The sequence below is a fragment of the Spermophilus citellus genome, assembly GCF_964194105.1.
Source record: "Spermophilus citellus genome assembly, chromosome: 4".
Taxonomy (NCBI): Eukaryota; Metazoa; Chordata; class Mammalia; order Rodentia; family Sciuridae; genus Spermophilus; species Spermophilus citellus.
Genome location: NC_138185.1, coordinates 55,389,534 through 55,411,219, shown reverse-complemented (window position 1 = coordinate 55,411,219; position 21,686 = coordinate 55,389,534). Strand labels below are relative to the sequence as shown.

The 21,686-nt window shown below is 33.2% G+C and overlaps 1 protein-coding gene across 8 annotated transcripts in view; it reads left to right on the top strand.

The window, feature by feature from the left end:
- Positions 1–21,686, top strand: part of MEF2A (myocyte enhancer factor 2A) — a 159,114-nt gene that overhangs the window by 23,297 nt on the left and 114,131 nt on the right. For 6 of the 8 annotated variants that reach the window (XM_081288993.1, XM_081288999.1, XM_081288997.1 and 3 more), the window contains exon 2: positions 5,802–5,884. The exons of the other annotated variants lie outside the window; for them this stretch is intronic. The gene's annotated coding sequence lies outside the window, so the exon portion shown is untranslated. The remainder of the gene's footprint in view (positions 1–5,801; positions 5,885–21,686) is intronic. 8 annotated transcript variants of the gene reach the window in all.

Below are 21,686 nucleotides of genomic sequence, written 5' to 3'. Positions count from 1 at the left end.
CATTAGGTATATGTGGCTCAGTGCTTGAATTACAGTATTTCTGGATTTAAATGTTATTTAAGTGTGAAGTACAATTTCAACTTTAGGGACTTAGTATAGGAAAAAAAATCTCATTTTTTTAAACTTATCAATTGTATCTGAAATGATATTATTAGTATATTGGATTGAATGCATTATATTAAAGTTAATTTCACCTGCTGCATTTTGCTTTTCAAATGTGATTTCTAGGACATTTCAGATTACATTTTTGGCTTGTTTTATTTACTTTTTGGGCAGTGATATCCTCTGCAGATTTCAGGAGCACTTTATCTCCTGAGCTCTGTCGTCTTTGTTATTCCGCCCTGCATGTTCCTGTTATATCAGTATCCCTAAATTTTCATCTCTATATCTTCTACTCCAAGAGCCCTCCATATTCTCCCCGGTTTCTGTTCTCTGCACCACCATCCTGATGGTGCATCCCAAGCATTTGTAGGGGACACTTTTTCTTTTCCCAGGTATTACAGTGCTGAGCTATTCATTGTTCGTTTTTTTTTGTTTTTGTTTTTTTTTTTTTTAAAGAGAGAGTGAGAGGAGAGAGAGAGAGAGAGAGAGAGAGAGAGAGAGAGAATGAACTTTTAATATTTATTTTTTAGTTCTCGGCGGACACAACATCTTTGTTGGTATGTGGTGCTGAGGATCGAACCCGGGCCGCACGCATGCCAGGCGAGCATGCTACCGCTTGAGCCACATCCCCAGCCCCCTTGTTCGGTGTTTTAACATTATAATTTTATATGTGGCTCAGTTTTCTAGTTGAGTTCAGTGGGAGAATATGTCTGGTACCAATTAGTACATTATGGCTGGTAGTTAAAATCTTTCTAAGACATGAGTTAGTTGGGTGTCCATATGAACTGACTCTTATTTGAATAAAAAATACCATTGCTCTTAAGCATGTTCTGATTACAAATGAAATTCATAATTAAGCAAATATATATTATTTTGTGTATGAATTATGCATGTGTCTTTTTACTTATTTTTTTTTACCTAGTTTTATTTTTGACTTTTGAATTGTTTTAATTTGGACTAACTTTTCTGCATGTTTTCGTATGGAAATTTGTTTTCTTTTGCATTGCATTATGCCCAGGACAGTGGTGTCCAGTGAGATTTTGATAATTACCAACTATGAGATAATTTTGAGTGTTTAAAGTACCATAGGCTGATGTGGTCGTTTTATTTAACCTTTCTTACTAATGTGAACAATTGGAAGCCAACTAACTTGTACCACAGTATAAAACATTTAACTATTTTTGCAATGATAATGCATTCAGAGGTCTCATTTCTTTCATAGTATCTTCTATTTAAACACATTTTAAGTGACTTTTTGTTTAAGGTAGGGAAAAATGTGTTTTTCTTGCTCTTATTACCTTATTACATTATTATTACTATTATTATTATTATTATTATTATTATTATTATTATTACCTCATTACTCATCACACAGTACTTAAACTCTGGTCACCAAAATGTTTGTGAGAATTTTTTAACCCCACACACTGTGCACATCTCCAGTGGAAACCATGTGCTGTCCTTTACTTTAATTCTTTTTTTTTAATATCTTAGTTGTATTTGACACAATACCTTTATTTATTTATTAATTTTTATGTGGTGCTGAGGATCGAACCCAGGGCCTTGCATGTGCTAGGTGAACGCTCCACTGCTGAGCCACCCACAACCACGACCCTACTTTAATTCTTATACTATCTCGAGAGGGCATCAGCACCACAGTTTGTGGGCTCAGTCCCATAAGACTTCTGATACTAGGTGTAAGTCCCAGGTTGTAATCTATACTTCTGACCAACTGATTATAAATCAGAGGTTCCCACAACCCTCTCTCTGGGTTTAATTAATTTGCTAGAACAGCTCACAGAAGGCAGGGAAACACATGTTTACTCATTTATCATAAAGATTGAATACTCCTTATCTGTTAAACTTGGAACCAAGATTGTTTCAAATTTTAGATTCTTTTTTTTCAAATTTTGAAATATTTGCATTTACATAATGAGATCTTAGGAATGGAATCCAAGTCTAAGTTCAGAATTCATTTTTGTTTCATGTACACCTCATATCCATAGCCTGAAGGTGATTTTATCCAGTATTTTGTGTGTGCTTGTGTTTTGATTTTCATCCATCACAAGAGATGAGGTATGGAATTTTCTACTTGTGGGGTAATAGCTGGTTCTAAAAATGTTTCTGATTTTGGATTTTCGAATTAGGGATGCTCAGCCTATAAAGGATGTTGTTAAGGATTTTACAAAGGATACAGATTAACAGCCAGATAGAAGAGATGCATAGGGCAATGAATGTGGGAAGGAGTTTAGCACTTTGTTCTGACATGCTACCTGTGGGGCATCCCCATGTGTTTATTATGTCCTCCAAATCTTTTCCTTTTGGTTTTTAAGGGTGCCTCCATTACCATAATTGACGACATCTTTGACCATAGTGATCAACTTAACCTCTAGCACTTCTTCCTAGCCCAGAGAGTTTGCAGCTGAAAGTCTAAACCTTAGTCTTTCTTGTGACCAGTGCATATCCTGAAGCTATCTAGGAACCCTAGTCAAAATAATTTCAGTAGCATACAAAAGACATGATTATTACTCCAGAGATTCCAAGGGATTTATGGATCCTGTACCAGAAACCAGGGGCAGAGACCACATACATATATTTCTTGTGTATCACAATATCCCACTTATCCATGATATTGTCTTTGTTTTTAGTCCTGGTAATTGTCTCATAGAAACAAAATATATTTTAAAAGGTATTGAGAAATTTGCAGTATTTATAAATATTTTTGTTGATAGCAGTTACCTATTTGTCATGGTATCTGTCATCTATAATTTCTGATGTGCAGTATGTATCTGAAGCTACTAAAATTGGTTTTCTGAGACAGATTTGTTTGGCTATTTTTAAAATTTATTGCTGTTGGGCTGGGGATGTGGCTCAAGCGGTAGCGCACTCGCCTGGCATGCGTGCGGCCCGGGTTCGATCCTCAGCACCACATACCAACAAAGATGTTGTGTTCGCCGAGAACTAAATAATAAATATTAAAAATTCTTTCACTCTCTCTCCTCTCTCACTCTCTCTTTAAAAAAAAAATTTATTGCTGTAGTAGGTATTCATTTTTACTTGTTTGGTTTATTCAACAAAAGTATTAACTGAATTGTGATTATATATCAGTTAATGCCTAAATTTTAACCCTGGCTTTGCCACTTCACTGGTTGAGTGACTTGCAAAGTCATTTCATTATTTCAGTTTCTGTTTGAAGATAATAATGCAACAGTAGATTTGGTTTTGGACTTATATCAGTTAATACATGTAAAACAATTAGTATACTGATTTATCATAACATAATACCTACATATTACTGATGCTTTTGCAGTTGTTATTGCATTAGGCCTTCCCTGGATACTTTTCTATAATTTTAATTTCCTTCCTCTGTCAGTTCTTCCTTTCCTTCTTTTTTATTTTTATTTTTTGATATTTATTAACAACTGTATGTGTGTGTGTGTGTGTGTATTCGTATTCTATATTTGTTATTTACCTTGTATTACAGTGCTCCCCCACTAGAGTGTAAACTTCATGAGGTCAGCTATAGGGGTAGGAATGTCTTCCTAGCAACTAGAAAAATGCCTGGAGGGGCTGGGGATGTGGCTCAAGCACTTGCCTGGTATGCGCGGGCACTGGGTTCGATCCTCAGCACCACATTAAAGAAATAAAATGAAGATGTTATGTCCACCGAAAACTAAAAAGTAAATATTAAAAAATTCTTTCTCTCTCTCTCTCTCTCTCTTAAAAAAAACGCCTGGAATCTGTTAGATTATCAGTAAATATAGTCTGAATGAATTACAGTGAAATGTGTACTACATATTAAGGATATAAAAATGAACAAAATACAAAGTTACCTTTTTTAATTAAAAAAAGCATATATAGTATAATAGAGAAAGCTCACACTTGCAAAACTAACTGTAAAAATTTTGCCCCCTGGAATTGATGATGACAGTAAATGTTTCCTGGGGTTGGCTTCATAGAAGATGCCATTGAACTGGACCTTTGACCCATTTTAGAGATAAAGGGGAAGTTAGTTCCCAGGTAGAGATAAAAATTTAAAGTCTGGCTTCTAGTCCAGGTTAAGGACAGTTTAGATTAATGGATAGTAGAGGGTGAGAAGGGATAGCAACTAGAAGCCTCTTGCTTTTGGATAGGCAGAAGCAATGATATTTTTCAGTTATATGAAATTTTATGATAATTGGCTACAGCATTAATATTTTAGTTTGGTGTTAGTTTTTGAAAGTGGCAGTATGTTTCATTATTATAAAAGAACCTTTAAAACTTGATTTTTAATGTTTTCCTTTTAGAAACTGTTGGAGAACTTTGTATAAAGCACAAATAATCAATAACAGTACATTTATTAAGTAAGGAAAAAAATTTGGTGTAAGAATGTGTACCATAATGTTTCAACATTAAATTTGCATTAATAATAGAAGAAATTACTCAACTTTAATTTCCATGGTGACATTCAAAGCTGGTTACAAAGCTCACAGATATTAAAATAATAATTTAACTTTATAGATTGAGAACTCGTGAATAGTAGTATCACCTTGGTACTATTGGACTTGAAATTATTGGACTTAGAAGTTAGTTAATAATGCAACTAAGTTTGAGGAATTTTTCATTTTCTGCATTTCAGTATAACATTGGCTCTTTGAAGCGAGCTCCTTTTACCTTGGGAAAAATAAAAGGGAGACTTATTTTGGTACCTTTTAAATTTTGAGTTTTTATTACTTAATTTGTTAATATAGAAAGAATACTTGGCAATTTTTTCCCCTCTGGAGGACATGTTGCTTTTCAAATAAAAACAAAACTGAAGTATTGTAATAGTTAAAACTGTTGAAATATTTTTAATACTGGTGTTTCTGTGCAGAAATTATCCATTTTCATTCTATAAAGCAGATTTACTTGAGGTTGCTTGAATTACCAATCATGTAATTCTTCATTATTGCATTAGCATCATAATAATGATCCTGGTCAACCAGGGTGAAAAGAAAAGGTATTTTCTACCATTGTTTTCTTTTCTACCCAAATGCCTTGCTACTCTCTCCAAGTAAGAATGTAGCAGGACTGGGTTATTCTTTATGCATCTTGCTTCACAACTGTTACTTCATTGAGCATTGAACTGAGTTATTGAGAGAGCAGTTTTCTACTTTTGTCACTTTTTTGTTTATTATTTTAAAATTCATTTTGCCCTTTGAAAGATAGGTAGTCAAAAGTAAAAGTATACACTTTGTGCTAGAATCGGAGACATTTACGGTGATACAAATCACTGATTTAGTGATAGTTTTCTAAATGAAAATATAACACAGTGAACATTTTTAACTAAAACTAGTTTAAAATTTTTATCACAACTGATAAGTGCAGTAGGCTTTACACACACAGAATAGATAATAAAAGCCTGTCATATGATATGATGGATAAGAGAATGGGAACTAAGGAGCTAATTTTTGAATATTGCAATACAGATAATATTACTAAACATTTGAGTATTACTTCCTTAAAAATGGATTAGTGACAATAGAAGCACTCATTTGGCTAGCATTGTATTGTATTAGCCAAATAAAACAAATGACTTTAACTAATTTAATTTTCTGTCATTCAGCATGGATTTGTGTGTCTGCCTGGAGTGGTGTTGTGTGCTAGAATTTTATCATAATGAAACATATATTTAATTATTTTTTAGAGTCAAGAGTAATAATCCATATTTTTTTTTTAAGGAATTGCATTTTGTGAAAAAGGAACAAAGAATTTTCTGCAAGGATCATATTTAAGAGGATCGTTTGTTGACACTTCATTTCTAGTAAGACAGTTTTCCTTTTTCTATGTTATGAAATAAACACAATGGAAACTTTTTAAAAAAATCAGGCTGTTTTTGTGAGGTTGGATGGATGTCATTTTAGAGGTTATTTTGGGGATTAATGTAGATCAGTTAAGGAAATTGGTAAAGTCCAGTGGAAACATATAATCTCAACTTTGCATAATGGCAGTTTCTTGTGTGCTTTGTCTGACACAACTAATCCCAAACTGTATTTTTAAAACTTTTATGCTTCCATATTCTATATTAATTTTTATTTTAAAAAACAGGAAGAAAATCTGAAGTAGGTCATCCATATTTACTCTGACAATAAATAGGAGGAAGGGAGGATTAGAGCATGTGAGTTATATAATCTAAGGAAAGATTTTCAAGTGAAAGATGGAAGTGGACAACACAACCTTATCTCAGAAGTGGTGGGAGGAAGGGTCGAAGTTGAAAACAAGTTTTAGGGACTCTTTTGAAAATGTGGACATTTTATATAATTTTGAATTTGTTGCCTTAAATCCTGACCCATATTGCTCTGGAGTAGGTTATTTTGATTAAAAAGACTATGTTGACCTAGGTTAATGTTCACAGTATGTCCATAAGATGGGTACTTTTCCAGAATTTTCTGAGTGAAACTTCATCTGAATTCTGCCTTTTATTTAAAAAGGAAAAGAAATGAATTATATTACTACTAGATTATTTTAAAACAGGTAATTTTGAAATATATTAGGGGGATATTCTTCAGTGTGTTAAGATATGTTAACATTAACATTTTAAATATTAGATAAGATTGATTGAACATATGTCAGTAAAAAATTTGGGACAGGTATCAGACTTTTTGTTTTTCATTTCAAGATGCTTTTGCTATTTAATGATCTCTGTGTGTGTGTATATATATACACACACACACACACACACATAGACATACTGTATATACACACACACATATATGTATGCATACATGCCATGTCTGCATGTATAAATATGAATGACTATATATACAGTCAAATACAGATGTGTATGAGGTCGTACATATATTTTTTTTGAGAGAGAGAGAGAGAAGAGAGGGGGAGAGAGAGAGGAGAGGGGGAGAGAGGGGGAGGGGGGAGAGGGAGGGGAGGGGGAGTGAGGGGGAGGGCAGGGGGGCGAGGGAGGGGAGGGGGAAGAGGGAGGAGAGGGAGGAGAGAGAGAGGGAGAAAGAGGGAGAGAGAGTAAGAGTGTACATATATTTAAAAATTGAATCATATATACTAAATGTGTAGATAATCCTATATGTATGCAAATATCAAACTAAGATTACATGGAAATTATAGTAATGTTCCATTTGATAGGATACAATAGCCTCTGTAGAGAAAATTTATCCAATCCCCATGTTTCTAGTTCCAACAGTTGATTCTTTAGCCTTGCTTCAGTATTTTTTCATTTTCCCATAGGGCCTTTCTCTGGCCTCCAGTTATAGTGAATGAAACATAAAGGACAAAGACCCAACTAGACGTTAATTAACATCTGAGGCTAACTTTTACTTTGATAATGTAGAAATCTTGTTCCTGATTCAGCCAAGCTAAATATGCTCCATAATTTTCAACTTCTGACATTTCACTCTTGATTTATCTTCTTCCTGGAATGCCTTCCACATCCATTTTTCTTGTGTTAAAATTCTACCTGTTTTTTAAAGTCTATCTCAAGTTGCCGTAGTTGGAGGTGTCCATGGTTTCTCAGTTTGCTTTACCTTCTTTTCCACAACCTTGGTAGGAGCACCTTGGTTGCTACAGCATCATCAGCTTAACTGAGGGGAGAACACAGCCACCATATTCCAGGGATGAATGTTTTTATGTGCAATTATTACTTGTTGTGTTGAGTCTTTAGATGAAAAAATGAGATTAGGAAAAATAATTACCAAGGCAGGAGATAGAAAGAGTTTCAAGATCCAGGTAAGATGAGACCTGCCTGAAGATGGTACCAGAGGCAGTACATGATTTTTTTTTTTTTTAAATTTTGGTATATAAAAAAGTGGAAACAGCAGAGGGGGTGACTAGCAGGAAATAGATGAACAGGGGCTTCTCAGCTTCTGAAAAACCAGAAAGGAGAAAGAGATGCATCATTTGAAATACCAATTTAACAAGCACTTATGATAGTGCTTATTCTTCATGGCAGACTTTCTGTGGCTCTGTGTGTTTTACTTGAAATATTAAGTACTTGTTTAGGAGCTGCTCAAGTATTTCTTGGATGGAAAATGCTTATTTCTGTGAAAGAAATTCATGTTGACTAGAGAGCTGCAGATTAGGGAAGTTCCCTATAATTCTTTCCCAATTTGGAGTAGAAATTGGAGGTTTGTCACAGGGATTGGATAATCTTTGTTTTCTTTCCTTCCATTGTATCTATTATATTTAGATCTGTTGGACTATTACTTTGGGCTGTTACGTTTAGGTTTATAATCCATTTTTTAGTTGCTTTTTGAATATAGTGTAAGGTAAAGATTGACTTTACTTTTTTGAATATGGGTATCAGACAGTTCCAGCACCTTTCTTTAAAAGACCATATTTTCCTGTTTAGTTACTTTGCCACCTTTTTGAAATCAGTTGACCATTATATGTAGATCTATTTCTGGACTCTGTTCTTCTAGTAGAACATAAGGATGTTCTCTTTATGACAACCCTATACTTTCTTGCTCACTGCAGCTTTATAGTAAATGTTATTTATTTATTTATTTATTGGTTTTATAGTAAATCTTAAAATTAGGTAATGTAAATCATCCATCTTTATTCTTCAATTTCAAAGTTGTTTTGTCTGTTATCTTTACAGTTTTCTCCTATGTAATTATAAAATTAATTAGCTTGTCAATTTCTACAAAAAAGCCTAATAGGATTTTGATTATGAATGCTTTTATGCCCTAGGAATTAATGTGGGGAGAATTGACTTAAGGATATTAAATCTTCCAGTGAAGAACTTGGTATTTCTTTCAGTTGAGTCTTCTTTACTTTTTCTCATCTGTATTCTTGAAAAGGTTTACATTGAAAAGGTTTTAACACCTGTTTTTTTAAAACTCATCTCTAATTTGTTTTATATTTTGTTATTATAAGTGATAATTTTAAAATTATTGGTTTCTGAGCATTTTTTTGCTAGTATACAGAAAGATAATTGATTCTTGTTTAGAACTTTGTAATTTCTGATTCTGCTAAATCATTATTAATGCTAGTGGCCTTTTTGTAGATTCCTTCAGATATTCTGTGTAGTTCTTCTCTACTATAGATAAAGACTACTTCACTTCCTCCTTTTTAATGTATGTCCCTTTTGTTTCTTTTGCTTGCTTTATTATACTGGCTAGTATTCTCAGTGCATTTTTGAATAGAAGTAGTAAAAGGTCATATGCTTCTCTTAGTCCTTGTCTTATGTGGAAAACTTCATTTTTCTAAAAATCAGCTTTTGCTGAGTTCTTTTTCCTTTTTTTGTGAACAGGTGTTGGATTTTTTTGTTGTTGTTGTCTTTTTTTTTTATTTATTGGATGTTCACAACATTACAAAGCTCTTGACAAATCATATTTCATACATTAGAATCAAGTGGGTTATGAACTCCCATTTTTTCCCCAAATACAGATTGCAGAATCACATCGGTTACACATCACATTTTTACATACTGCCATATTAGTGACTGTTGTATTCTGCTACCTTTCCTATCCTCTACTATCCCCCCAACCCTCCCCTCCCATCTTCTCTCTCTACCCCATCTACTGTAATTCATTTCCCTCCATGTTTGTTATCCCATTCCCCTCATAACCTCTTATATATAATTTTGTATAACAATGAGGGTCTCCCTCCATTTCCATGTGATTTCCTTTTTTTTCTCCCTTTCCCTCCCGCCTCATGTCTCTGTTTAATGTTAAACTTTTCTTCCTGCTCTTCCTCCCTGTTCTGTTCTTAGTTGCTCTCATTATATCAAAGAAGACATTTGGTATTTGTTTTTTAGGGATTGGCTAGCTTCACTAAGCATAATCTGCTCTAGTGCCATCCATTTCCCTGCAAATTCCGTGATTTTGTCATTTTTTAGTGCTGCGTAATACTCCATGGTGTATAAATGCCACATTTTTTTTTATCCATTCATCTATTGAAGGGCATCTGGGTTGATTCCACAGTCTAGCAATTGTGAATTGTTCTGCTATGAACATCGATGTGGCAGTATCCCTGTAGTGTGCTCTTTTAAGGTTTTCAGGAAATAGTCCGAGAAGGGCAATAGCTGGGTCAAATGGTGGTTCCATTCCCAGCTTTCCCAGGAATCTCCATACTGCTTTCCAAATTGGCCGCACCCGTTTGCAGTCCCACCAGCAGTGTACAAGAAGAGTACCCTTTTCCCCACATCCTCGCCAGCACTCGTTGTTGACTTCGTCATGGCTGCCAATCTTACTGGGGTGAGGTGGTATCTTAGGGTGGTTTTGATTTGCATTTCCTTGACTGCTAGAGATGGTGAGCATTTTTTCATGTACTTGTTGATTGATTGTATGTCCTCCTCTGTGAAGTGTTTGTTCATGTCCTTGGCCCATTTGTTGATTGGGTTGTTTCTTATTGTCTAATTTTTTGAGTTCTTTGTATACTCTGGATATTAGGGCTCTATCTGAAGTGTGAGGAGTAAAAATTTGTTCCCAGGATGTAGGCTCCCTATTTACCTCTTTTAAAAAATGTTTGTTCTGCATCTATTGAGAGGATCAAATGTTTTATTTAATTGTCTGTTAATGTGGTCCATTACATTGATTGGTTGATTGATTTGGAATATTGAGCCAACTAATCATTTCTGAGAGAATTACTACTTGGTCGTGATGTCTTACCTTCTAGGTTCATTTGCTAAAATTTGGTTAACTTTTTTTTTTTCATTTGTGTTTATAGAAAATATTGGCATTAGTTTGTAGTTTTTTGTAATGTTTGTGTATAGTTTTTATATTGGCATTGTTGATCTTATAAAAGTGATTTGGAAGGACTTCTTTTTTTGGAACTATTCTCATGAAACTATTTCTTCTTTAAGTATTTGGTAGAATTCACCATTGAAGACCTCTGGTCCTTGAGTTTATTTGTTGAGAAGTTTTAAATTATGTGTTCATTTCCTTAATTGATAGAGGACTATTCATATATATATTATTTCTTCTTGAATAAGCTTTTGCTGTTTATGTCTTTCAAGGAAGGAATTTGCCCATTTTATGTCAGTTGTTTAAATTATTGACATAAAATTGTATATTATAATTCCTGGTCTTTTAATGTTTAAAAGATCTGTGCTTATAGCCCCTATTTTTTTTTTCCTGAAATTTAGGAGCAAATAAATGCTTTTTCTAAAGGAGCACTTAGTTTTGGATTGTCCTTTGTCTGCATTCTCTTTGGTTTATGTTCATTTACATCAAGTTAAAAGAGTTTTAAAATTTCCAATGTGAATTTTTTATTTGACTTATTTAATTTCCAAATATTTGCTTTATGTTTTAGATATATTTCTTTTATAGGTTTCTTTTAATTCTGTTGTGGCCCAGGAACATACTTTGTATGATGTAAATTCTTGTGAACTTCTTGAAATTTATTAGAAGACATAGAAAAACATGGTTGGATTTAGAGACTGTTTTATATGCACTTAAGAAAAATGTATTGAATGGCAGTTTCTAAAATTTTAGGTCAAATTGATAGTACTCTTTTAAGACTTCTACATGTCTTTTGATTTTCTAGTTGTTCTCAATAATTGCTAAGAAGTGTTGAAGTCTTCAGCATTAATTAAGGATATATCTGTTTTCTTTCTTTGTTCATGTATTTTGAAGTTCCATTATTAGGTGCTTGCATATTTAGTGCTTTTATGTTTTAATTCATTGGGTCCTCTATCATGAAATGCCCTTTTTAAAAAATCTCTAGTATGTTGTGAAATAGTTTCTGAAATAATTTACATAATTAACAGAATCTGATAATTTTTGTTACATAAATGTAAGTTTTCTATTTTCTTTGGTTGTTCTTAATACTTTTTATATTATTGGGTTTTACTCATTTAATTATGATGTACCTTGAATGGTTTTCTTTGAAATAATCCTGCTTAGATTTTTTTGTGTCAATTTTTTAAACTAAACTTGGAAATATGTTGGCTACTTTTTCTTAAATGTTCCACTTATTCTTGGTTTTTGTTTTATTTTCCCTATATTTCCAGATGTTAATACATTTCATATTGTCTTTTTTGGCACTGACATTCTACCCTCTCTGCCTCTCTTTTTTTTCTCTCAATGCTGTATTTGAATTGTTAATAATACTGTCATGTCTCCAAGATTACTATTTTTTTTGTCTGCAATGTATTATCTGTTTAAATCCCATCCATGGTGTTTTTAAAAAATTACTACAGAAAATCATTTTTCTTCTTTGTAGGTTTTATTTCTTTCATTTCCTCTGATCTTATTTTCTTTTACCTTCTTAATCACACTAAATTTCTTTATAATTGTTGTTTTAATGGCTTTGTATTAATTCCACTATATTTTTGTTATTTCTGCATCTTATAATGATTGGCTTGTTGTGGGTCACATTTTCTTGCTTCTTTTGATTTCCTGTATCTTTTGTTTGGATGCTGGATATTGTAGTTTGACATTGTGAAGGATTTGTGTATGTATGGAGGTGGTGTGTTTATTATAGTGTTGGACTTTTGCTTTTTACAAATATGTTGTATCAGGTGAATTGTTTTGAGGTATTTTTGTTTAAGCATCAACAGTAATTAATTCCATGAGATAGTGTCACAAGGATGAACAAAAGGAAAAAGGCGTGGAAAAAGTGTCCATGGAGACATGAATACTTGTTATGACAAAAATTATGCTTTAGAGTATTGGGGGAAGAATTATTCAATAAATGAAACAAAAAATTTGATTACCTTTATGAAAATATATGATTTATGTTCCATACCATATGCAAAAAAAATCAATGAAAGATTGGTTTGTTCATTTCAACACAAAAGACCAAACTATAGAATTGTTAAAAGCTAATATATGAGAACATGTTCATGATCTTTGCACAAAAATTGTTTTTAAATTTTTTTATTTGTTCCTTTTAGTTGTACATGACAGCAAAGTCAATTTTGACATTTATACAAACATGCAATATATCTTATTCTAATTAGGATCTCAGTCTTGTGGATGTACATGATGTAGAGATTCTCTGTAGTGTATTTATATATGTACATAGGAAAGTTATGTCCAATTCATTATTCTTTATTATTCCTGTCTCCCTTCCCTTCCTTTCCCTTTGTCTAATCCACTGAACATCTACTCTCCCCCCACTACCCCCATTGTGTGTTAGCATTCACATATCAGAAATTCAACCTTTGGTTTGTTTGGGATTGGCTTATTTCACTTAGCATGATAGTCTCCAGATCCATCTATTTACCTGCAAATGCCACAATTGCATTCTTCTTTATGGCTGAGTAATATTCCACTGTGTATACTTGCCACATTTTCTTTATCCATTTGTCTGTTGAAGGGCACCTAGGTTGGTTGCATAGTTTATAGCTACTGAGAATTGAGCTACAATAAGCACTGATGTTGCTGTGTCACTATAGTATTCCGATTTTAAGTCCTCTGGGTATAAACTGAGGACTGGGATAACTGGCTCAAATGGTGGTTTCATTCCAGGTTTTCCTAGGAATCTCCATACCGCTTTCCATAATGGTTGTACCAATTTGCAGTCCCACCTGCAATATATGAGGGTTCCCTTTTCCCACACACCCTTGTCAACATTTATTGTTACCTGTATCCTTGATTGTTGCCATTCTGACTGCAGTGGCTTGAAATCTAAGTGTAACTTAATTTATATTTCTCTAGTTGCTAGAGATGTTGAGCATTTTTTCATACCTTGCTGACCATTTGTATTTCTTCTTATGAGATGTGTCTGTTTAGTTCTTTAGCTCATTTATTGATTAGGCTTTTTTATTTTTATTTTTTGGTGTTAAGCTTTCTAAGTTCTTTGTATATTCTGGAAATTAACACTTTATGGTGTGGGTGGCAGATTTCCCTCCTATTCTGTAGGCTATCTCTTCATACTCTTGTTTCCTTAAGCAAGATATCTTAAGAAATCAAATTGATAATATTAAAATTTCTTAAATTTGACTGCCTTAAAATAAATAAATTTTGTTCTTGCAAAGTCATCATTAAGAATAAGGAGGCAGGGCTGGTGCTGTAGCTTAGCGGCAGAGTATTTATCTGGCATGTATGAGGCACTGGTTCGATCCTTAGCACCACATTAAAAATAATAATAATAAAATAAAGACATTCTGTGTCTACAACTATAAAAAATAAAAAAAATAGGAAGCGAACTAGAGTGAAGATATTTTCATTTAATGGACAAGAAGAAACTATCAGAAGACTCAGAGAACTTCTGCAGATCAATGTGACAAAAACAAATAAGTAGAAAAATGAGCAAGAGACATGAAAAAAGGTGCATGATCATAAAAGAAATCTGAATATTTAAGGGACATTTAAAAAGGTGCTTTAACTTTACTAATAATCTGAGAAATAAAACTGCAAAGAGACTCCACCAGAAGCCCACCAAAGTGGCTAAAATTTAGATGTAATTGGTAGTACAGTTTTGGAAAGGACATCAAGTTGTGGGAACTCATCAAACACTGCTGAAATGTGTATTATTATACCCACTTTAGGTAATAATTTGACATTTACATACCTTCTGACCAGTAATTTCTTTCCATGGGTGTACATATACTAAGAGATATGTTAAGTAATATTGTTAACAGCACTGTTTTTCTAACAGCCTCAAACTCAATAGTGTTCATCAGCAGTTGATTGCATAAATAAAATTATAATATATTCATTTATTAGAATATATTATAGCCATAAAATGGATAAACTGTAGCTACACACACAGCAGATGAATGCCACAGATATAATGTTCTTAAAAGAAACCAGAAACACAAGAATTTATGTGTGATTCCACTGATATAAAGTAAAAATAAAACAAAAATAAGAGGGGCTGGGGATGTGGCTCAATTGGTAACATGCTCGCCTGGCACGTGCGGGGTGCTGGGTTTGATCCTCAGCACCACATAAAAATAAAATAAAGATGTTATGTCCACCGAAAACTGAAATAAATATTAAAAAAAACAAAAACAAGATAGGCAAAATAAGCTATGATGTTTAGGTATCTGTGCGTATGTCAAGAAAACAACAAAATGCAAGAGTTACTACTAAAGTAATCAGGAAAATAGTCATCTCTTGAGTGAGGTAGAGGAGGGATTAATGATTGTGAAGGGTACTGGGTGATTCAAGAATGCTGATCTGAATAGTAGAAACTAGGTTTTGTAATACATCCTTGAGCTGTGCACTTTTGCTTTTTGTATCTATCTTTGTTATAATTTATGATGTAGAAAATGAAAATATACCACACTCTTAAGTCTGTGTTTATAGTCATTATATGATAATACTAAATAACCCATTCCAAATTCCATTGCATGCCCACTTACATTACTGTGCTTCTTTCCATATTTATTTAGGTGCCTTTTGATTCTGGTTATAATGGTATACACTATCATGTTTATCTAAACAGATACAGATAAGGTTACACCTAGAGCAACACTTGTATACAGATTTGATTCAAATGATATGAAAAAGTTAAAAAGTTTTAATATATTTAATATTTGAGTCATACTGTAAAGAACTGAGATTATTTCTAGTAATGATTTGTCTTTATGTAGAATTTAATTATTTGTAAAACATTTTTCCAGAAATCATTATGATATCGTAAAAAGTGTTTGGGATAAGCATACATATGTGCATTTTATAAGTGAGGAAATGTTAGTTTTCTAAGCAAATTGTTGGTGGTAGAAGACTAGAATCTTCATTTCCACATCTTGCCTGAGTGTACTTTATTCTCTTGTGTGTCTCATGTGAACGCAAGACATTGCTCTTTATGTAGGTATAATTAATCTGGGAATGAAAGGCCATGAGTGGATGGGCTTTAGTCTTAACAGGGGCAGTTTACAAAGTCTCCTTTCTAATGATTTTAATAATATTATGCCCCTCTCTAAGGAGCTCAAGATTCCCTGTAGTTATATCCTCAATTCTTATAATTTCCGGTAGGAGTTTTGAGCTATATTCTTGTTCCACTTTGTAGAACTGAATTGAGGGAGTAAAAAAAGCGAGTCACTAAAAATCACATGACATTTTCATTGCTATATCTGAAAAATATAAACTATATAGACTAGTTATTTTAATAAGTTTTGTGACTGGTGATGCAACTCAGTGGTAGAGTCCTTGAATGGCTTGTGTGAGGCCCTAAGTTTGATCCTCAGAGCTGAAAAAAATTTTTTTTAAAGTGGTATCTTTTTAGTCAGTCTTTTGAATGATTTACCATGACTACTAATTCACATAGTTTTAAATAATTATATGTCTCAGATTAAGGAAGCAATTGGAAAAACTCTTTGAGCCCAGTGTGGTGGCACATGCCTATAATCCCAAGTACTTGGATTCTGAGGCAGGAGGATTGCAAATTTGAGGTCAGCCTGGACAACTTAGTGAAACCTTGTCTCAAAATAAAAAATAAAAAGGGCTAGTGATTTGGCTCAGTGGTGAAGCACCCCTGGCTTCAATTCCTAGTTCTTTGAATCCCTTTTAAAGGGAGTGATTATAATAAGTTACTTTCAACTTCTATCAAATAAACTTTTAATTTCTCTAAGATGCTTTCTGGCCAATATTTTTGAAACTGTATCTGTTATCTGTCGTGTAAAATATGGTGTGTATTTCTCTAACAGAATTAGAATCTAATAAGAATAGGCTCTTAACATTTTACCCTTCTACCTTTCTAATTTTTCAGGATTCAAGTTCAGATATCTCTAGCCTGAAAACACAATGTTGATGCTAACAAAAATATATAACCTATTATTAATCAAAGAAATTCAAATTGAAATAGAAAGATACTATATTTCAAACCAATTTTTAGATTTTTAGATGATTTTGGCCCTTCTTCCCAACTGTTCATTTTTGTTTTCGCATATTGACTCCTTTACCTAAAACATAATATGTACATTATAAGAAGTAGCATTTTTGTGTTTGATTTCAGGCAAAGGCACTAATATTCAGGATTTCAGTTTTCCTGACTTTTCTAACATGTAGCAACTTTGGGATTTTCATAGCCAGGTCACAGCTGGTTAGAAAAGACTCTTTCACTAATTTTAGTGAATACTGCCTTCTGGTAGGGTTCAGGACTTAGATAACGAAGGACAAGTTGGATTTCAGTCCCCCTTGCTCCTTCTTGACTCCATTTCCATGTGCAGGGTGCCTCCACCATTGTATTATTTTGTGGGTTTTTTGTTCGTTTTGGTTTTGGTATGGTGAGGGGTTTGAACCCAGGTATACTTATCCACCAAGGCACATCCTTTGTCCTTTTTATTTTTTATTTTGGGACAGGTCCTCAATTAGTTGCTTAGGGCCTCACTAAATTGCTGAGGCTAATTTTGAATTTGGGATCTTTCTGCCTCAGCCTCCTGAGCCACTGGGATTACAGGTGTACACCACATTGCCCACTGTTTATACTGGTCTTGAGTCATAATAATTTCTTATCTTTCTTTTAATAGATTTATAGTGCTTGAATTGTTTAGCAGGCAGAATGTCCATCACAAGACCATCTAGAATCACTAGTAACTAGAAAATTTTTCTTTTGTATATGTTTTCATATTATTAAAATATTTATTTATTCTACATTGTTATACATGACAGAATGCATTTCAATTCATAGTACACATATAGAGCACAATTTTTCATGTCTCTGGTTGTACACAAGGTAGAGTAACCATTTCTGTCTTCATACATGTACTTAGGATAATGATGTCCATCTCATTTCACTGTCTTTATTTTTGTATTTTTTGTTGGTCTTATTTATTGAAATAGTAGTTAGTATTTTTGAATTTTATATATTATATAATAATCCAATTTAAGTAATGAAATTAAGTGTAAATGTTTGTAGGACATGTTCTGCCTTTTTGAAAATTATATAGACCAAACTGCATTTTTCAACTAATGGTCATTTTGTTTGAGCTTTATATTCAAAGTACAGTTTATGTTTTTCTTATTGAATCATTTCTGACTGATAGTTGACACTAGTTCACTCAGTATATCATTGTATTTTAAAATGGGTAATTACACACATTTATTAATATAATTTAGAATAAAGTGGAGTGCTTTAGTTGTTTTCTATAAACAATAGCTTATGATAGTCCTAAATTAATTTAGAACTTAAATTTCTGCCTGGATTTAATGGTAAATATTAATGAAAACGTTTTATTTTAGAGGAAACAAAAATATTAAAATTAACTGGAGGGTAGTTTTATAAGGGTAAAGAACCTTTGGTAGTATTACAGATCACAGTAGGATAAGTAAGTTTGTTGGAAAAAGAGTATATGAGTACGTTTTGTTTATTTTGTAAGAGAATTAGGGCATCATTTTTGTTTGACATGGAATGTAGTAATGTGGTCTTGTATTGAAATTGGAATTTAACTTATTTGGAATTTGTTTGATTCTGATTTTTTAAGATCTCTTAGCGGAGTGGACAAACACTGTGATTTCTTACTTTTTAGACCACCCCCTCTCACACTATGAGAAAATACAGATGGTCCCCAATTTGTGATAGTTCAATTTAAAAGTTTTAGACTTTATGGATGGTGTGAAAGCAAACCCATACAACCATCTTGTTTCTCACTTTGTAGTATTCAGTAAATTGCATAATACATTCAGCACTTTATTTTTAAAATAAGTTTTGTGTTGTGATATTGTCTAGGTGCAGGCTAATGTAAATGTTTTGAGCACATCTAAGCTAGGTTATTCCAGGCTATGCTGTGACGTTCAATGGGTTAAATGTATTATATACATTTTTGACCTAGAATATTTTCAATTTCAAGGAGCATCTGTATTTAGAGGACCCCAATGTATTTATCCTTAAATGCAGTACAATTTCTAATTGGTGCCCTCAAACATTACTGGTAGGAATGTGAAATGATTCAAATGCCTTGGAGTCTGGCAGTTCCTTAAAAAAGTTAACATAGTTAAAATATGATCCAACAATTTTAGGACCCAGCCATATGTTTTTAGTTACATATTCAAGAGAATTGAGAATATATGTCCACACAAAATGTATGCACAATTGTTCAGAGCTGCATTATTCATAATAGTCAAAAAGTTGAAATAACTCAGATGTTCATTGACATATGAATGGGCAATATAAAATGTGGTATATCCAAGAAAGGATGAAGTAATGTTCTATGTTGTAACACAGATAAACATTGAAAACATCATGCCAAGTGAAGGAAGCCAGCCACCAAAAGCTATGTACTGTGTAATCCCACTTATGTGAAATGTCCAGAATGGGCAAATTCCATGGAGACAAAATGAATCACTACTTTCTTAGAGATTAGTGAGAAGTTGAGAAAATTATTAATCTAGCAAACTGTAAAAATACTCTCAGAACATCAACAGGAGCAAAAGAAAAGCAAAGGCTAGAAAATCAGGAGCAGAATTTGACACATAGCAAGTGGGGAACTCCCAGATAAAAACAACCTTAAAGCAGGAAAAAAAACTACAAGCCAGTACTCCAAACAGAATTAAACATATGCAAACAAGCTTTTGAGGATTTCAAAACAGTCTTGAGGGGTTGGAAGTGTAGAACACTTGCCAAGTACACTGAGGCACTGAGGTCAATCCTCAGAACCACATAAAAATAGTTTTTTTTTTTTTTTTAAAGGAAGAAACTGAAAAAAAAAAAAAAAGCAGGGGGAGGACCAGGTGTAGTGGCGCATACTTGTAATCCCGCGGATTTGGGAAATTTGAGGCAAGAGGAGACAATTGCAAATTTGAGACCAGCCTCAGCAAATTAGCAAGGGCCCAGGCAACTTAGTGAGACCCTATCTCAAAATAAAAAAAAAAAATAAAAAGGTCTGGGGATGTGGTTCAGTAGTAAAGTACCCTGGGCTCAATCCTCAGTACCAAATATAAATAATTAAATAAAGAAGCAGTGAGGACATATGTTCTGATTTTAACAAAACCCAGGTTATGTCTATCATGCAAGTGTAATTATTAAGTGAGACAATACCCCTCACAAGAACATCCTGCCTTGATAATAAATTAGGTTAAAAGTTTGTGTTGATATAATATAGTCAGGACTTGACTCATTTGTATGATTTTGCCATTTTGCTCTTGCAGCACAGCCAGTTGGTGTTTGAATGAATAGGGAGTTTGATCTTTGTAATATAATAAAACAATACCTTTATATGAAAAATATGCAACTGTATAATTCATGAAGCTTTTAAACATATTGGGTATTGCTGATATAAACATACTGGTATTGCCTGGGCATTACTCTCTAAATTATGATTTGATAGTTTTATTGTAGGTCTAGGGAAAGTTCATGCATGCAGAATATAAGTTTTAGTTCCATAATTAAATCTGATATCCTTTTACATTGTATTAAATAAGAATTTTATTGAACTTTATTACTGTTTTGAACAAAAACAGTAAACAGCAACAGAAATGGGGAAAACCTCAATCTGACTATACCCTCTTAACAGTTTTTACTTTTGTTTTTGTTTGCCACTGTTGATAGTCCAGCCATTGTAGTTCTTCTAATTCTCCAAGAATTGAGATTGAAAGGATTTTTTGTTTTTAAGATACCTTGAGGCAAGAATAGTGGTGGTAAGTAGGAACTCAAGTTCTTTTGCAAATGCTTAAAACTATATTCTTGTATGGCAGGGAATTGTATCAGTATTGATGTATAGAATAGAATGGTTTGAGATGGTGGTTGGAACTCTTTTTTTTTTAACTCATTTTTTAAAAATTTATATATGCCAGCAGAATGCATTACAATTGTCATTACACATATAGAGCACAGTTTTTCACCTCTCTGGTTGACGCACAGTATATGCACACCAATTTGTGTCTTCATACCTGTACTTTGGATAATAATGATCATCACATTCCACCGTCATTAATAACCCCATGCCCCTCCCTTTCCCTCCAACCCCTCTGCCCTTTCTAGAGTTTGTCTATTCCTCCCATGCTCCCTCTCCCTGTCCCACTATGAATCAGCCTCCTTATTATCAAAGGAAAGATTCAGCATTTGTTTTTTTGGGATTGGCTAACTTCACTTAGCATTATCTTCTCTAACTGCATCCATTTACCTGCAAATGCCATGATTTTATTTTATTTTATTTTATTGCTAAGTAATAGGAGGTTGGAACTCTTTTAAGATATGGTAAATACCCATGACCTTTGTATTTTGATGGCCCTTTTTTAATCTTTCAAAAAATTTTTTATTGATTTTTATATATGATACTGGAATGCATTACAATTCATATTATACATATAGAGCACAATTTTTCATATTTGGTTGTATATAAAGTATATTCACACCAATTTGTGTCTTCATACATGTACTTTGGATAATGATGTTGATCACATTCCACCATCATTTCTAACCCCATGCCCCCTCCCTGATATCCCATTTTTGTGGCATCATAAATTGCCTACCAAAATTGGAGCTGGGGAAGAACATAGTGTAATGTAATGCAGTGTTAATTTCTCTTGTGTTGCTATGCACACCTTAGTAGGAATTATCTTAATATTTTGCTACGGAAATGTAGCATTAACTCACAAAAATGGAGTTAGATAGCTCCTTGAAGATTTTGTAGTGAAGCCTATATTTAGTGATGGCTCATACTAATGACATTTTTTGACTGATAGCCTTTTTTTTCTTTTTTTTCTGGTTGCTTTTCGTTAGCCTCTAATTGAATATTTCAGTGGTGATACTGTACTGTTAAG